This window comes from Phoca vitulina, unplaced genomic scaffold (genome assembly GCF_004348235.1).
Source record: "Phoca vitulina isolate PV1807 unplaced genomic scaffold, GSC_HSeal_1.0 scaffold9, whole genome shotgun sequence".
NCBI classification, from domain to species: domain Eukaryota; kingdom Metazoa; phylum Chordata; class Mammalia; order Carnivora; family Phocidae; genus Phoca; species Phoca vitulina.
Genome location: NW_022589712.1, coordinates 53,004,741 through 53,022,359, shown reverse-complemented (window position 1 = coordinate 53,022,359; position 17,619 = coordinate 53,004,741). Strand labels below are relative to the sequence as shown.

The 17,619-nt window shown below is 40.3% G+C and overlaps 1 protein-coding gene and 1 non-coding gene across 4 annotated transcripts in view; both read right to left on the bottom strand.

The window, feature by feature from the left end:
* PDSS2 (decaprenyl diphosphate synthase subunit 2) overlaps positions 1-17,619 on the bottom strand; it is a 267,411-nt gene that overhangs the window by 32,181 nt on the left and 217,611 nt on the right. The window lies entirely within an intron of this gene.
* Positions 2,775-2,881, bottom strand: LOC116634842. The gene has a single exon (XR_004300063.1). It is a non-coding gene; the product is annotated as a U6 spliceosomal RNA (small nuclear RNA).

The following is a 17,619-nucleotide window of genomic DNA, read 5'->3' as shown; positions in this document are numbered from 1 at the left end:
TAGTCCATATGAAAATTCAACAAAGACACCTTGTTGAGATCTCCGAATGCTACTTTTTTTTTTTTTTTTTTTAAGATTTTACTTACTCATTTGAGACAGAGAGAGAGAGAGAGCATGAGCAGGAGGAGAGGCAGAGGGAGAGGGGAAGCAGGCTCCCCGCTGAGCCAGGAGCCCGATGTGGGGCTCGATCCCAGGACCCCGGGATCACAACCCAAACCGAAGAGACACCTAACCATCTGAGCCACCCAGGCGCCCCTGAACGCTACATTTTAAAACTAAGAGCTTTCATTTGACTGGGAAGAATGAACCAAAACACACCTTGGTAAAGAATAAAGTAGGGGTGCCTGGGTGGCTCAGTCGTTAAGCGTCTGCCTCCGGCTCAGGTCATGATCCCAGGGTCCTGGAATCGAGCCCTGCATCAGGATCCCTGCTCCGCGGGGAGCCTGCTTCTCCCTCTCCCACTCCCCCAGCTTGTGTTCCCTCTCTCGCTGTCTCTCTCTCGGTCAAATAAATAAATACTTAAAAAAAAAAAGTAAACTCTTGCCAACAGCTGGAGTTTATTTCTAATCCTTCTTTTTGATGACAGGGAAGGACCAGTAATAGGGTCACACTTCGGAGCTGGAAGAGATTGATAATGATTTGGTCAGTCCACTTCCCCTTCCCCCAACTCCATCTTCTCTTGCTCAGTGAATACCTCTGCCTAACTCCCTAAATCAGAAACCTGGGGGTCCTCCTTCATACTTCATTTCCAGTCAGGCGCCATGGCCGCACCAGTGCTGCTCATCCCTGACTGAACTTTCTGGCCCCCAGACACTGGATGGGGCCAAGGGGCAAGTTCTAGTCCATGAGTTGTGAATGATGCAAGTCACTTCCGGGCAGCAGCATTTAAACCATCCACATGAGTCCCTCCAAAGCTTTCCCCCTGGCGTATGGCCCAGCCACATCAGAAAAGCCCCTCATGCTGGATTCCTGAGTGACCACACTGAGCGCCACAGTGCCTCTCTGACCTGCATGGGACATGGAGCCTGGGCAAGGAACACAGCTTTGTTGTCTGAGGCCACAGAGATTGTGAGGTTGTCTGTATCCATCTTGACTGACAGAGTCAGTAAGTCCTAGCCATTCTATCTCTTTTAGAGCTCTCAAATTTATTCTCCGCTCTTCATTCTCACTGCCACTACCTAAGTTCAGGCTATCATCATCCCTTGCCTGGGTTGTTTTATGCAACCACCTCCTAAAGAGTCTTCCCACCACCACTTCTTTGCCCTGGACTCCATCTGTCATGCTGCCAAGGAGATCTTTATAAAATGCAAATGTGATCTTGTTTAAAACCCTTCACTATTTTCCAATAGCCTTCAGAAAAAAAGAGTCCAAGCTCTCTCATGAGGCATGGAAGTCCTTTCCTGATCTAGCTCTTGCCCAGCCTGTTTTTCCCCGTTCCCCCATCATCATTATTTAGGGAAATTGCTTGCAGCAATCATCTCCCCTGAGACTGTTCCCGTATCTTCCCACTTCCTTCAAACTTGAGAATACGCTCAGCTAGGACGAGAGCCCTAAGGAACTGGGTGCCCCTCTTCCTTGGGGCTCCCCAAGTACCCTGTGCACATCTGGAGTACAGCATTATTATACAGTGTTGTACTTCAATTTTCCATTCCCGTATCTATCTCTTCATTAGACTTTAAGGTACCGCATACTGCATGTAACATAAAGGAATAAAAGAAACAACCCACTTTATTCCTCTAATTATACAGAGAAGAAAACAGAGGCCCAGAGAAGCTCAGCGGCTCACCCAAGATCACAGGTGAATAGTGGCAGAGTTGTGGTCAGAAGCCAGGGTTTGCAATGCCCAGTCTGGCAGTACTGAATACTATACTTTGCCAGAAATCTTACTGCCCCACTGGTATTTCCACACACTGCATGTGAACTTCAGGACTATTTCAGCCTAGGATTTCCTGGTCTCTTGCCAGTTACTGAATGCATGAAGGCACTAAAATGGGGGAGGGAGGAAGAGATCACATGCTATTTTCATTATCTTTAATTACCCCAAACCTAAATTAGACAGGCCAACATTCTGTATTCTAGACTTTTAGGTTGGTACCTGCAGGCGTGTGCATAATAGGTGCAAGACTGGATTTCAATTTGCAAATATTAACTGAACACTTATTATGTGAAAGGAGTACAATGATCCTTCTCTGCTTCATGGATCAGGAACTAATTAAGGGTATACTGTAAAAAGCAGCAAAACCAAACTACAAATATAGGACTATAAATGATCAAAGAAATGAGAGATCAACTGTAATTAGAAGAGATTCAAGAAGACCTTACAGAGTAGGTGAGATCTGAGGCATGTTTTGAGAATGTTGATAAGCAGTTATGGGGTTGAGGGGAGCAACGGAGTTATATCAAAAGAGAACAGCTTGAGCAAAGGCACAGAGGAGACCAGAGTACAGTGTCCAAGGAATAAAGAGAGATCGGTGTGATAACACCGGAGTAACACTTCAACCAACTAAACCTAAACTATTGGCTCAAAAGAAATCCTTTAGATGTAATTAATAGGCCATAAATGAGACTCATTTTTACTATAAATCAGAACAGGCAGTGGGTCTATCCTGACAAAACAATCTCATCCTTTGTAAATAAATGTGACAAAAGACACATTAAGCTGGAATTCCTATACTTGGCTGACCATAAGATTCACCTGGGAACTTTATGTATTTATTTATTTTTAAAGATTTTATTTATTTTTTTATTATGTTATGTAAATCACCATACATTACAAAAATATGGAACGCGTCACGAATTTGCCTGTCATCCTTGCGCAGGGGCCATGCTAATCTTCTCTGTATCATTCCAATTTTAGTATATGTGCTGCCGAAGTGAGCACTAAAGATTTTATTTTTAAGTAATCTCTACACCCAACGTGGGGCTCGAACTTATAACCACTAGATCAAGAGTCTCACACTCCACCACCTGAGCCAGCCAGGTGCCCTAGGATTCACTTGGGGAACTTTAAAATGCAGATGTCTAGGCCCCAATCCTAGAGATGGATTCAATAAGGCGTAAAACTGCTTCTTTGGTCATTCTGATGATTAGCCAGATTTGGGAGTACCTTGCCTGCTGGGGTACGTATTTTGAGTTACTATATTTTAAAATAGTTGGGTTGGGGTGCCTGGGTGGCTCAGTCGGTTAAACGTCTGCCTTTGGCTCAGGTCATGATCCCAGGGTCCTGGGTTCGAGTTCCACATCAGGCTCCCTGCTCAGTGGGGAGTCTGCTTCTCCCTCTACCCTTCCCCCCTGCTCAAGATCTCTCTCTCTCTCAAATAAATATATAAAATCTTAAAAAAAAAAGAAAAAAAAATAGTTGGGTTGGGTTTATACTGTTTTGACCACACTTCCAACTAGTAGTCTTGGCAATGATCAAATTCAGTTTAGCCACCATGTACTGGGCACCTACATGGCCTAGGTGTGTAGTAGTGGTGGGAGATACGGAGACAAACACAGTTGCTGCCTCCCAGGACCCCCTGTTAGGGGGTTGCCCCAGGGCTATAGAGCTGGAGGGGGTTGAAAGGAATACTGAGGGACTGGACCTACAACTTTGGTTCTAATAGATGCAAGAGATAAGATCACAATTAGAAAAATTCTTTCCAGTTTTGCCTTCACCTACATTTTGACTGGGCAAAGCCCAAACTAGTGCACAGACAAAACTTCCCATATTAGGATATGGCTAGAAGTGCTAGTATGCCTTCTGGGCTTTATGGCTTGAAAAACATTTTAGCTATAGGATAAGTGACACAAAAACATACAAAAAGGTGAATTACCAGTCTGTGTTTTACTTCTCTGAAATAGCACTTTAGGGCACTAATATAATTAAATCTCTAATTAAGTCAACTGAATAACTGTGTAAGTGCAGCATCACCTGCAATAAATTAAGTCCAAATCCCTTGCTAGAGGATCCAATTAAAGATATTAACACAGAAAAAAGATGCAAAGTACTTAAAGTTAAGTGCATTATTATTTAACATTTATTAAAAGGTGTTATTAAACACCTTTTCAGTGATAAATGTTGCTTTTATGAGACCCTTTTGAGAAATCATCATATGCCTGTGAAAACTATTTGGTTAAAAAATTCTCTTAAATAGTAAAGACAAGCCCCTGCCATGAGATCTAAGCAGCTTTAGCAGAAGTGGACGTGGCAGCCGCTTCTCTCCAATGAAACCAAATAAAGACTTTAAGACCTAGAAGAAACCCAAGCCCAATCATATCTTCTCACCTCATTTTGCAGGAGAAGATATTGGGATGAGACTGGCTGAGTGGTAAGGGCCAAAAGCAAATCTGAGAAATGGCCTGGGTTTCATTTCTGCACATCCAGAGCTCTTCCCCTCTATAGCACTGGAACAGAATTGGCGGTAACCCCAAGTTTTCTTTTACCCAAACAGGGAGAGTGCTACAGAGAATGGGGATGCTGAAACTCATCTGGAAATTAGGGTAGACCTTGTTCTGTAGAAACTGTATAATAGAGAGTAAGGGAGTATAAGCAATACGTTAAAGTTTTTTTCTTTTTTTTTTTATGGTTGAAAACACTTGGATAAGGATGAAAGGAAACAAACGGCGGCCATGCTGTTATGGAAAGAGACCACACATCTCCTAACCGAGTGGGAGAAGTGGACCAGGCTTCCCCAACAGGGATTATGAAACTGGCAGAAATGTAAGATGCAGTAATGACAAGGGACTCTAACTTTTGAACATTTACTAAAACTCACATCCTAATAGTTGATAAATTCTTGATGTGCGTGACTGATAATCTTAGGTATCAGAAGATAGAAGTACTTTTTGCTTCAGTATGTCAACATGATTGGATGTAAAGGTGATAGGAATCTGGCGCACACACACACACACAAAGTCATGCCATCCTGGTATTAGACTCAGTGAAAGAAGGGACCAGCAGGTATGGTTTAGGACACCCAGACCATAAATTAGGAAAGCACATTTAAAAATTAGTGAAAAGATCGCCATGATTCCAAGAGATTATTAACAGAAATAGTTCAAGGGTGATGAGAGCCTCTGAAAAACTAAATTTCAACAACGGTCATAATTGATTATGAAAGAGGCCAAAATAAATGGCTACAGAATAAGTTCTCTTGGGGCTCAGATTTGAAAAGGCCCAGGTGTAAAAGGAGCAGCATTTCGTCTCCTCCACTGCTGAGCTCCAGCTGAGCACCTGCTCTGCACAAAGCTCCACTGTGGAGATCGGATGCTATCCCTGTTCTGAAGGAACTGACAAAGGAGAGGTAGAAAGCTGTAAAAATTGTGTGGGAATCCACCCATAAGTCTGTATTATCACCAGGACACTTGTCACACATGTTTTTAAAGTGCCATTCCTCACAGAAAAATGTTCAGAAACAACCTCCTCAGAATCTGCTAAAGACTGATGGGGGTGCACAGGGGATGGAGACGATGACAAAAATAAGAGGCATCAAAATGTAAAGGCTGCATGTCAAATAAGAACAAGTATGCTCAAATAGTTGCAAAAGATGATGTATTATTAAGAGAAGACAAAGGAAACAGAAATAAAGAATGAGTTAAAAACTGTAAAGATTAAAATAAATCCCGGGGCGCCTGGGTGGCTCAGTCGTTAAGCGTCTTCCCTCGGCTCAGGTCATGATCCCAGGGTCCTGGGATCGAGCCCCACATCGGGCTCCCTGCTCAGCGGGAAGCCTGCTTCTCCCTCTCCCACTCCCTCTGTTTGTAGTCCCTCTCTCACTGTCGAATAAATAAATAAAATCTTAAAAAAAAAAAGATTAAAATAAATCCCATGAAGAGGGGCCTTTAAGGATGAAACTTGCATTCAAAGAGCCCATTACAGGTTGTCAGGGAGGCCTTGGAGGCAGCTACCAACCTGCCTCTTAGGTCTGGCTTCTGGTATCCTTTGCGTTTTAAGACCACCACCACTCCCATTCCGAACATAATATTATCCTCATGGACAAATTACTGTGTGGCACCCCTACTGAGCCTCCTCCCCGCCAGCAGCTTTCTCACTCATTTTGTCTGATGTTTCTGCTGGCACTTCCCTTCTCTGTCTTCCTCCTCACTCTGGAGACCTAGTTTCCAGTCTAGAGCACCTTCACAGAGGCATCCACTCACCTCTGTCCTCTTCATGCTTACAGTGCACATAAATGTCCTTCCCAGCTACTGAAAGACGTAAGACATCTCAGAGATAAGAGATTCAACTGACGAATGTCTTAAAACACAGGACAAAAGAAAAAGATGAGGACAGAGGTACATCCGGAACAAAGATCAGTGAATTTATGGACAATGATGGCAAAATTCCAAAAAGGGTTATCAAATAGATGGTTTGTGAGCTCTAGAAAAAAGGCAGTGGTATTGCAGCCCCAGGATGGGTGGGTCACAATGAGCAAACCATTACAAAATATTCTCATTTTTCTTTTGATATGGCCACTCATTGTTAGCTTCTGAAACAGTAAAGATAGAGTCTATTTGGGTGTTAGAAACTTAGTCCTTGGGCGCCTGGGTGGCTCAGTCGGTTAGGCATCTGCCTTCAGCTCAGGTCCTGATCTCAGGGTCCTGGGATCGAGCCCCACATCGGGCTCCCTGCTCAGCGGGGAGCCTGCTTCTCCCTCTCCCATTCCTCCTGCTTGTGCTCTCTCTCTCTCTGACAAATAAATACATCATAAAATCTTTAAAAAGAAAAAAAAGAAACTTAGTCCTTTGTGGTAAGACAGAGAAATGGGACTCTGGATTAGAGTATGGTAATGTGGATTCAAATATGTAAAACAACTACTCCTAGAAAATGTTTGGCAGTGGATTTAATTTGAGCAGAAAAGCGATCTCTAGGACTCAATATTTGGTTTTGTCTTTTTAATAAATGGTGCTGAAAAAAATGGAAAGCTATATGCAAAGGAATGAAACTGGACCACTTTCTTATACCACACATAAAAATAAACTCAAAATGGATTAAAGACCTAAATGTGAGACATAAAATCATAAAACTCCTAGAAGAAAACACAGGCAGTAATTTCTTTCACATTGGCCTTAGTAACATTTTTCTAGATATGTCTCCTCAGACACGGGAAACAAAAGCAAAAATAAACTACTGGGACTATGCCAAAATAAAAAGCTTTTGCACAGTGAAGAAAACCATCAACAAAACAAAAAGGCAGCCTACTGAACTGGAGAAGATATTTGCAAATAATGTATGCAATAAGGGGTCAATAACCAAAATATATAAAGAACTTATACAGATCAACACACCAAAAAACCCAAATAATCTGACTAAAACTGGGCAGAGGACCTGAATAGACAGTTTCCAAAGAAGACATCCAGATGGCCAACAGACATGAAAAGATGGTCAACATCACTCATCATTAGGGAAATGCAAATCAAAACCACAATGAGATATCATCTTACACCAGTCAGAATGGCTACTATCAAAAAAACAAGAAATAACAAGTGTTGGCGGGGATGTGGAGAAAAAGGAAGCCTCCTGCACTGTTGGTAGAAATGTCAATTGGTGCAACCACTGTGGAAAACAGTATGGCGGTTCCTCAAAAAATTAATAATAGAAATAGCAAATGATCCGGTAATTCCACTACTGGGTATCTTTTAAAAACACAAATTGGAAAAGAAACATGCACCCCTGTGTTTATTGCAGCATTATTTATTTACAATAGCCAAGATACAAAAGCAACCCAAGTGTCCATTGATAGATGACTGGATAAAGAAGATGTGGTATGTATACACATACACACGCACACACATACATATATTCACACAGGAATATTACTCAGCCATAAAAAAGGAATGAGATCTTGCCATTTGTGACAACACAGATGGACCTACAGGGTATTACGCTAAAGTGAAATAAGTCAGACAGAGAAAGACAAATACCATATGACTGCACTTAATGTAGAATCTAAAAAATGAAACAAATAAGCAAACAAACACCAGGAATGGACCTATAAATTCAGAGAACAAACGGATGGTTGCCTTAGGGGAGGAGGATTGGGGGGATGGGAAAAATGGTTGAAGGGGAGTGGGAGATACAGGTTTCCAGTTATGGAATGTGTAATAGGTCATGGAGATAAAAGATACAACATAGGGAATATGGTCAATGGCATCATGATAGTGTTGTATGATGACAGATGGTAGCTAAGGTTGTGGTAAGCATAGCATAACATATAGCCTTGTCAAATCACTATGTTGTACATCGAAAATAATGTAACATTGTGTGTCAACTATATTTCAATAAAAAAAGAAAAACAGAAAAAACCCTGATTTGGTTTCTTTCCTTTATCACAGTTCTATGGATTACCTGAATGAAGATGGAGAAGAAATACATACTAAATTTTAACTTGCAGATGTCATATAGCCAAGAGAGAGAAAGCTAACACATGAATAGCATCAAAATCTTAATCGTTTTGACACGTTGAAAAAAGACTAATACTCCTGAGATGAAATGTAACAGGGATAATTGTATAGTTGTGCATTTAGGTTTCAAAAATTCATTGTAAAAGTGTGAGCCTCAGTTTGGCAGTGACTCATAAATAAGTGCTGAGACTCTTTGATAACCACATTCTTTACATAAGCCAAGACTGATATAGATAAAAAAAAAAAAAAGCCCAAACACAAACTTTGGTAGCATCAATAGATGTACATGTCCCAAACAAAGGCAGGAATGGTCAGGCTGTACTGTTTGATGGTATTCATGGTTAGAAAACTATGTTCCGGGGTGCCTGGGTGGCTCAGTCTGTTAAGCGTCTGCCTTCGGCTCAGGTCATGATCCCAGAGTGCTGGGATCGAGCCCCGCATCGGGCTCTCTGCTCGGCAGGAAGCCTGCTTCTCCCTCTCCCACTCCCCCTGCTTGTGTTCCCTCTCTCGCTGTGTCTCTCTCTGTCAAATAAATAAATAAAATCTTTAAAAAAAAAAAAGAAAACTATGTTCCGGGGCGCCTGGGTGTCTCAGACGGTTAAGCGTCTGCTTTTGGCTCAGGTCATGATTCCAGGGTACTGGGATCGAGCCCCGCATCAGGCTCCCTCCTCAGGGGGAGTCTGCTTCTCCCTCTTCCTCTGTCTGCTGCTCCCCCCTGCTTGTACTCTCTCTCTTTCTCTCTCTGTGTCAAATAAATAAATGAAATCTTAAAAAAAAAAAAGAAAGAAAGAAAACTATGTTCCGTCCTGGGCGCCATGACCATGTGTCAAGACGGGTATTCAGAGTACACTGGGTCCGGTATTAGGATGAAGTATTTGAAAACATGTCTTCTAAGGAATATTTAACCTGGAGGAAAGAATTAAAGGAGGAGATGAAAGTCATCTTCCAATATCTAAAGCAATTAAATGGAAGATGGAGCAGTCCTGTTCTATATGCTTCAGGAGACAGAACAAAGAGCAACAGGGTGAAATTTCTGGGAAGCAGATTTCAATGACAAATAAGAGAGAGCTTTCAAATAACTAGAGTTGTCTAACAACAGAATAATTATTTTTGACATCCCTGTTTTTGGAAGTCCTCAGAAACTGGATTGACCACATCAGAGAAAGTATGAATAAAATTCTTCTTCTCTCTTTTTTTTAAGATTTTATTTATTTATTTGTCAGAGAGAGAGAGAGAGAGAGCACAAGCAGGGGGAGCAGGCAGAGGGAGAACAGGCTCCCTGCTGAGCAAAGAGCCCGATGCGGGACTGGCTCCCAGGACCCTGGGATCATGACATGAGCTGAAGGCAGAGGCTTAACCGATTGAGCCACGCAGGCGCCCCCATGAATAAAATTCTTAGCAGATGTGGGAGGTGGAACAAGGCAGCCTCCAAAGTCCCATCCAACTCCAAGATTCTAGCTGACAGTGCTTCAAGTGAGAGGTCTTCCCAACTTCTGAGTGGCAAGACTTGGTACAAAAGGAAAAGCTACAATTAAAACCTTCTCTAATATGATCAACATATTATGATAAACAAATTGCAAACCACATAAAAAGCATTCCTTTTTACTCAGAATAAGAGATTATTTGCAAGAGTCTAGAGAAAGGAAATCTACTGATTTAATTAAATATCTTATTTCAGCAAAAGGAAAGGGGATGGAAATAAGAGAATTTTTAGTTACTTCCTCAAGCACATGAATTCATGTGCAAAAGCACAAGAATGGTGCGATTCCCAATATGAAAATGGCCATAATCATAATGCTAACAATAACAACAAAGACAACCTCATAGTACTTACGTGTGCCCAGCACTAAGACATATATATCTTCAATCCTTACAAGAGCCCTATGAGGTAGGTACTAATATTATTCTTTACAGATGAACAAACTTAGACAGGAATAAGTTGCTCAAGGTAACATGGAAGGTAAGTGGAGTCAAGATACAAATAGTTCTTGCTCTTATGCAGCACGGTATAATGCTTTTCCTTTCACTCTTATGCTCTGAACTGGGAAGCATTTCAATTTCATTTGGGAAGAGAATACCTATCTTTGTCAATAATGTCCTTTGCAAGCCTGTGCACAAGGGCAAATTTTTTCACCATATAGTATCATAGATTTTAGAAAATACATTAAGTCAAATAACTTTGGATAAAACTATATTTACAGAGATGGCAGAAAATTGAAGCCATTGTTATATTTATCATGCACCTCTATTGCAATATATACATTTTTTTAAAACTATAACTAAAAATGCCATATGGCTGCAGTACAAAGGTCAGTAAGAATTGGAAGTGGAAAATTTCCACATTTCCGCTAAGAAAAAGGCCATAAATATTTTAACTGATTAGGTATATTCTTCAGGTCATACTTTAAAAAAAAAAAAATAGTGGGGCGCCTGGGTGGCTCAGTTGTTAAGTGTCTGCCTTCGGCTCAGGTCATGATCCCAGGGTCCTAGTTTCAAGCCCCGCATAGGGCTCCCTGCTCAGCGGGAAGCCTGCTTCTCCCTCTCCCTCTACCCCTGCTTGTGTTCCCTCTCTCACTGTGTCTCTCTCTGTCAGATAAATAATAAAATAAAAAAATCTTAAAAAAAAAATAAAAATAAAAAAAACAAATAGGCCCCGAGTAAGGCTCAGATATCATCATATCCACTACTGAGTCACAAAACTAACATATTTTTACTTAAATCCTTAAAAATAAAAACTTATTTTTAACAAAAATCTCAACCAAAAACGCTGACTACAGTAATGGTACCTGGGGTTTCACACAATCACAGGATATCATTACCTCATGTCATTTTCACTATTTTTAAAAACCAATCTCTGGGGCCACCTAGGTGGCTCAGTTGGTTAAGTGTCCAAATCTTGATATTGGCTCAGGTCATGATCTCAGGGCGGTGAGACTGAGCCCTGTGTTGGGCTCTGTGCTGGTGTGGAGCCTGCTTGGGATTCTTGCTCTCCCTCTCCTTCTGCTCCTCCCCCCCACCTTACGTGTGTGCCCCCGCCAATAAATAAATAAATAAATAAATAAAAGCAATCTCAGGGTTCATCATACTACATTTTAGTCATTAGATGGGGTGCCTGGGTGGCTCAGTTGGTTGGACAGCCAACTCTTGATTTCACTGGGGTCATGATCTTGGGGTCATGGGATCGGGCTCCGGGTGGGGCTCTGCACTCAGCAGGGTGTCTGCCTCGGGATTCTCTCTCTCCCTCTGCCCCCCCACCCCGCTCATGTTCTCTCTCTCCTAAATAAGTAAATAAATAAATCTTTAAAAAAAAAGTCATTGGATAAAGGATTAATGAGTTCAAATTGACAAATATAATTTAGCCCATGCTTTAACATTTTTCTCTTCTCTTATAAAACATCAGAGTATTTTTTCTTTTGTAAAATAGCCTGGAAAATTCCTGTAATATGTATTAAGCTTTAAAATACTTTTTAGGGGCGCCTGGGTGGCTCAGTCGTTAAGCGTCTGCCTTCGGCTCAGGTCATGATCCCAGGGTCCTGGGATCGAGCCCCGCGTTGGGCTCCCTGCTCAAGTGGGGAGCCTGCTTCTCCCTCTCCCTCTGCCATTCTCTCTACTTGTGCTCTCTGGCTCTATCTCTCTGTCAAATAAATAAATAAAATCTTTAAAAAATAAAAAATAAAAAAAAATAAAATAAAATACTTTTTAATAAGTTCTATTTATCTATATAAGATCGTTCTGTGTAATTGTATGAGTATGTGTGACACACAGGACATTTGTTACACTGCTCTCCTTTTCCCTTGCTGAGTCCTGGGACCTGAAGCCCATGGAGATGGGAGGTAAGAGAAGAGGTGAGCTCTAGGAGAGACAAAATGCCACTATTTGCACATAGGGCAGTCTTTCAAGTACCCGGAGCAGAAACCCCCAGATGAAGCCACACAGGAACCTTTTTTAATCCAATAATGGGATGAGGTGTTCTCCTCCTAAGACTGGTTTTCTGCTGTTTCATAATAATATGAAAAACAACTGTAGAGAGGCAATGAGCAAACGTTAGTAGGGAAACTCTGGACCTGGACACATGTGATCTTGGGCAAGGCAACTTCTCTAAGCCCTAGATCATATTCATACCACATGAAGTTATTATGAAGAACAAACAAGACGATGTATGGCAAATTACTTTGACATCAATAAAATGCTATTCAAATGCAAGACCTGAAGAGGAAAAGAACATGGAGTTCGTTACAGAAGTTAGATGTAATATTTACATAATGCACCTGGCTTTAATTACAAACATTCATAGACTATTTTGCATAGATTCATGAAGTTGTTTTAAATATTTTAAATCTCTGGATTATTAGTGAACTGGAAATATGCTTGTTTTTGAAAAATGAATTTCCAAATCATCTTGACCATCTAAAATTGGATCTATTCCACCTAACAGGAAAAAAATCTCTGGATTATTAGTGAATTGGAAATATGCTTGTTTTTGAAAAATGAATTTCCAAATCATCTTGACCATTTAAAATTGGATCTCTTCCACCTAACAGAAAAAAAAATGATAAACACAGGTTTCGTCTCATTTTTCTTGCCTTCTCCACACATTTCTATTAGGCTCAGTCTGGATGGTGTGTGGCCTGCTGTTGAGAATGAGACTTCAGTCTGGCCATACCACCCTGAATGTGCCCCAGTTGCACCCAATCTCAGAAGCCAAGTAGGGTCGGAACTAGAGAGTATACTTGGGTGGGACAGTGAGATTTGTTTCAGAACTGATTTCAAGACTCACGTCTTAGTGAAGTACATTTATGAGTCTGTGCTGTGGGCTACTATCCACAAATAGCTTCATAACCAAACAACTCATTTCATACAAATTATCATGTCTGGATATATACATCCCTATTATATGTACAAATAACCCGAAACCGTACATTCAGTACCCCTACATATACATATATATGTATGTATGTATTTAAAGGTATTTTGCTCCCTCTCCCCTCCACTCCCTCCCGCGCTCCCCCCCCCCAGCTTGTACTTCTGCTCACGCTCTCAATTCAATAAATAAATAAATCTTTTTTTTTTTTTTAAAGAAAAACAGTCATGTCTTCTGAAGGAAAATTTAACTATTTATAATCTCAGGTTTATCCATATTCTGATTCAAAAATAATTTTTAATTTTAGTATCATATTCCAAAGAGGAACTTAATTCTATACATTGAAATTCAAAAAGCAAAACATATCATAGGTTGCAGACTGCAGCAATGAGCCATTCTTTGCCCGTAGCTTTTTTAGGAGTGAATCGATAGTAAACTCTGTAATCTCATGACAAATATTATGCTGGTTATTTAATTAAAAAGAATATTGTGGGATGAGAGGATTCACATCTTGTAGGTATCCAATAGTACTGGGGGTTATGTGAGGAATACAAAACTATGTGAGTCCATATCTTACTTATACATTTCTTAAATCCTCATGTCTCAATTTTCCATCTGCTTTAGTATTTGGATGCTGATACCTGGGGATCACTTGCCTCAAAACTACTCTCACTACCTCTGCTGTCTACATGACCCTAGATTCCTAACATCCTAACATGTATCCTGATACAACATGAGCTTAAAACACATTTATGACTTCCATCACTAGTGTGCATGTCAAATAACAGAAAAACTCTCTACTGAGAGTTATGACAATGACATATCTTCTGGGCAGGTTACATCAGACTGGGGGCAAATGCAGGAACCAATGTATGGGGTGAAGAAGTTAAGTTACTCTCTGTGCCATATAAATATAATCATACCTTGCAGGACTAACACCTCTTCCAGATGTAGATCTCTACGTTATGGAGTAATGGAAGGTGTATTTGTTAACATAGATCCTTGCCTCCCTTAAGAGAATGGTAATGAGAAGTCATTTTAAATGGTTATATCCATAAACCTTTCTTAGAAGAGTGAAGAATGCTTGCCAGTTTAAAAAAACCACAATAATTATTGCACTGGTTCAGCAAACATAAATCGTAAGACAGTCATTTACTAGACAATCACTATTTCTGAGACAAGAACAATGTTGGATTATAGAGTAAGGCATACTGTTTCTGGATGTTTGTAAAACCAGAGCCTGCATACAAATTCTCCCTTACTTGTTTTGTAGTAGGGCTAAGCACCTTGAGAAGCAGTATGGTGGTAAGGAATCCACTGTGGAGTCAGCAAACCTGGACAGAATCATGACTCTGTGAGATAGTAACGATGTGGACACTGTTAGGTTATTTGATCTCTTCCCCATAAAATGAAGGGATTCAAAGATAGAATTTGATAGAACCATCTGATTAAAGTGTTTTGTGTGTCTTGAGTAGAGTGCACAATGAGAAACGTGTATACTAGGGTGGGCATCTTACAGAGATCGTAGCACGTGGAAAGGCCTACAACCTTTTTTAAGAGGTGCACACAAATCTTTTTAGCAATGAATCAAAGATACAGGTTAGCATAATTTCCTTAGCTCTAGGACAGGGAGACCTTCTCAGGGGGCACCACTGCACTATGCAGAAATCCATCTTCAGAGGTATAACTCTGGCTTTGTTATGATCTGTGAATAGGTAAGATCCTTCATCAAGCCAGCAAGTCAAAGGCTTGGGGGAAAGGGACAGGATCCACGCACCCAAAATCTTTAGTAGCATCTTACACATCACTAACCAATGTTGCAGTTCTTGTAATCTCTACTGTTAGCTCAGTAATTCTGTTTGAAAATGGAGGTGGCACACCTACCTTGCTATTTCAGAAAAGGGAATTCAGCACCTCCGGGATCAGTACTCTGCCTGACGTGGCAAGTGGGGAAGCTGAGCAGTGTTTTCAGACACCGGTTAGGAAACAGGGGGAAATGGCTTCAGATGTGCCGACTAAACAGATGACAGCTTTCTGACAGACCAATCGTGTTGAAATCATGAAAACCTCCCTTTTCGTTCTCTTAAAGAACATAATTTTGGAAAGCCCGTGCCTCGCCACTGTTTTTATGACAAGGGAAGAGATTGGTATTTCCTTAGATCTACTTAAAACAGTTTCAGCGGACTAAACAGGCTCCTCGAGGGGACAGAAGGCTCTATCCGCTACATAAAGGCAGATAGGCACGTCCTGTGCACAGTGGCTCCCGATACCACTAACTGGGAGCCATAATTGAATCCAGCTCCCCCACAGCGCAGAGCATTCACCCACAGAACCAGCCTGGAGGGCATTTTTAGTTAGCTTTCTAGACTAAGATTCAAAAGGTTGCCCCAAGTGAATCTTTGTTTCAACCCAGGGAGTGCGAAGCATTGAGGATGTAACCATTTGATTAAAAATATACTTGGGATGAAATAAGAAGAACAAAGGCAGAGCCAAATATGCCTTATGAATGAAAAGAACAGAATCTAGGCACAAACCTTTGGTTTATCTTGGGTTATTCACTCATTCTATTCTATTCTAATTCAACAAATATTTATTTGGTACCTAGTACGTGCCAGGCACTGTGTTAGGCGCTCAGAGTACAGTGGTGAGTAAAACCAGACACGATTCCAGGCTTACAACTAAGAACTGGTCTTCACTAACAATCTAAGTCTGCCTTAGCTTCCTGATGAATGATAGGTATTACGTAGATATGCAATTTTTTGGACATCAGTAATTCAAAATGGTAATTTTAAGAATAAGATGGTCCCACTAAATATTATTATTGTGAACTAATTTCGCAGTTTACATATAAAATTAGAAACCCAAGATCAACAAGCTAGGAATATATGATTTGAAGAAAAATAAAAAAGATTTGCAACTACGTAGAGAATTGAATTCAAATAATATCAATACTATTTGGGTTAACAACTGAGAGAATGGTATATTTTATGATGTCATAAAGAGGCTTATTATTGATAGCATTTAATAATATTATTCACGATCCACAGGGGAATAGAGATTATGATCATCAAATCTGTTGATGCCATTGAGGTGTGTGGGATTGCTAACACCTCAGAGAATAAGAATCTAATTTTAAAATAACATTAAGAAATTAGAGGAAGAGATCATCAAAGCAAGATGATAGTCACTGGGGACAAATGAAAATAATATACTCAGAGACTTAAGGAGGAAATCATCATGCCTTATGAATGAAAAGAACAGAATCTAGGCACAAACCTTTGGTTTATCTTGGGTTATTCACTCATTCTATTCTATTCTAATTCAACAAATATTTATTTGGTACCTAGTACGTGCCAGGCACTGTGTTAGGTGCTCAGAGTACAGTGAATGAATGTCCCAAGAGCAACTGTTTTGCAAAAAGACTTGAGGGCTCATAGTAAGGTACAACTCTGGTTCAAGATACTTACTATTGTATGTGGGGCCCAATGCCAGGCTTGAACTCATGACCCTGAGTTCAAGACCTGAGCTGAGATCAAGAGTGGGACTTGCCTAACTGACTGAGCCACCCAGGTGCCCCTAGAATCTATTTTTGATTAAAAGTTCCACATGGTACAAAAGCCATACTTTACTATGGACAGAAATTGACCAATGACTATTTTTCCATCCTTAATAATTGTATTTTAAAGGAGATCTGGAATCAAAGAGTAGTTGCAAAAACTGACTTTAGTAAATTAATTGTTTTAAAAAACAGATTAAATAAAATCCACCCATTACTGCTGCAAGAAAAAACACTTGCATGAAATGTGACTGTCAAAAGAAAAATAACTTTTTTTATCTGATTTTTAAGGAAATAAGGGGTGGGGGATTTAAAACTTTCAGATGGCAGTCCTGGCAGTCCCTTCCAGCACTATCCCTATGCTGTGCTTTGCTCATCAGCGTGCTAGATTTTTCCGTTCTCCTCAACTGTCTTCCATCACTTCAACCACTACTAGAGGCCTAGCCCAAAAACTTGCAGTGTACAAAAATGACATTTTCCAACCATGCATTTCTGCCTATTGCCATAGAAGCAGGCACTCAATTTTTTAGGAGCCTAAAATTAAATTTTGGTTATGTCACTAAACACATGATTTCAGGCAAGTTATTTTTCAATTCCCAGTAGCTCAGGTCATATCTGAAAAAATTCTCAATCAAATGTGAGTCCACATTTCAAAACCAGAAATCTTAAAAAAAAAAAAAAATACAATGTATTTATTTTAAAACATGCTGAAATGTTATCACCTTAATGCCTGTATTTATATTTTTAATGCTTTCTTCCAGTCTTTATCAAAATTTTACATAGTTGCACCCATATCGTTATGGTATTTGGATTTTCTTCA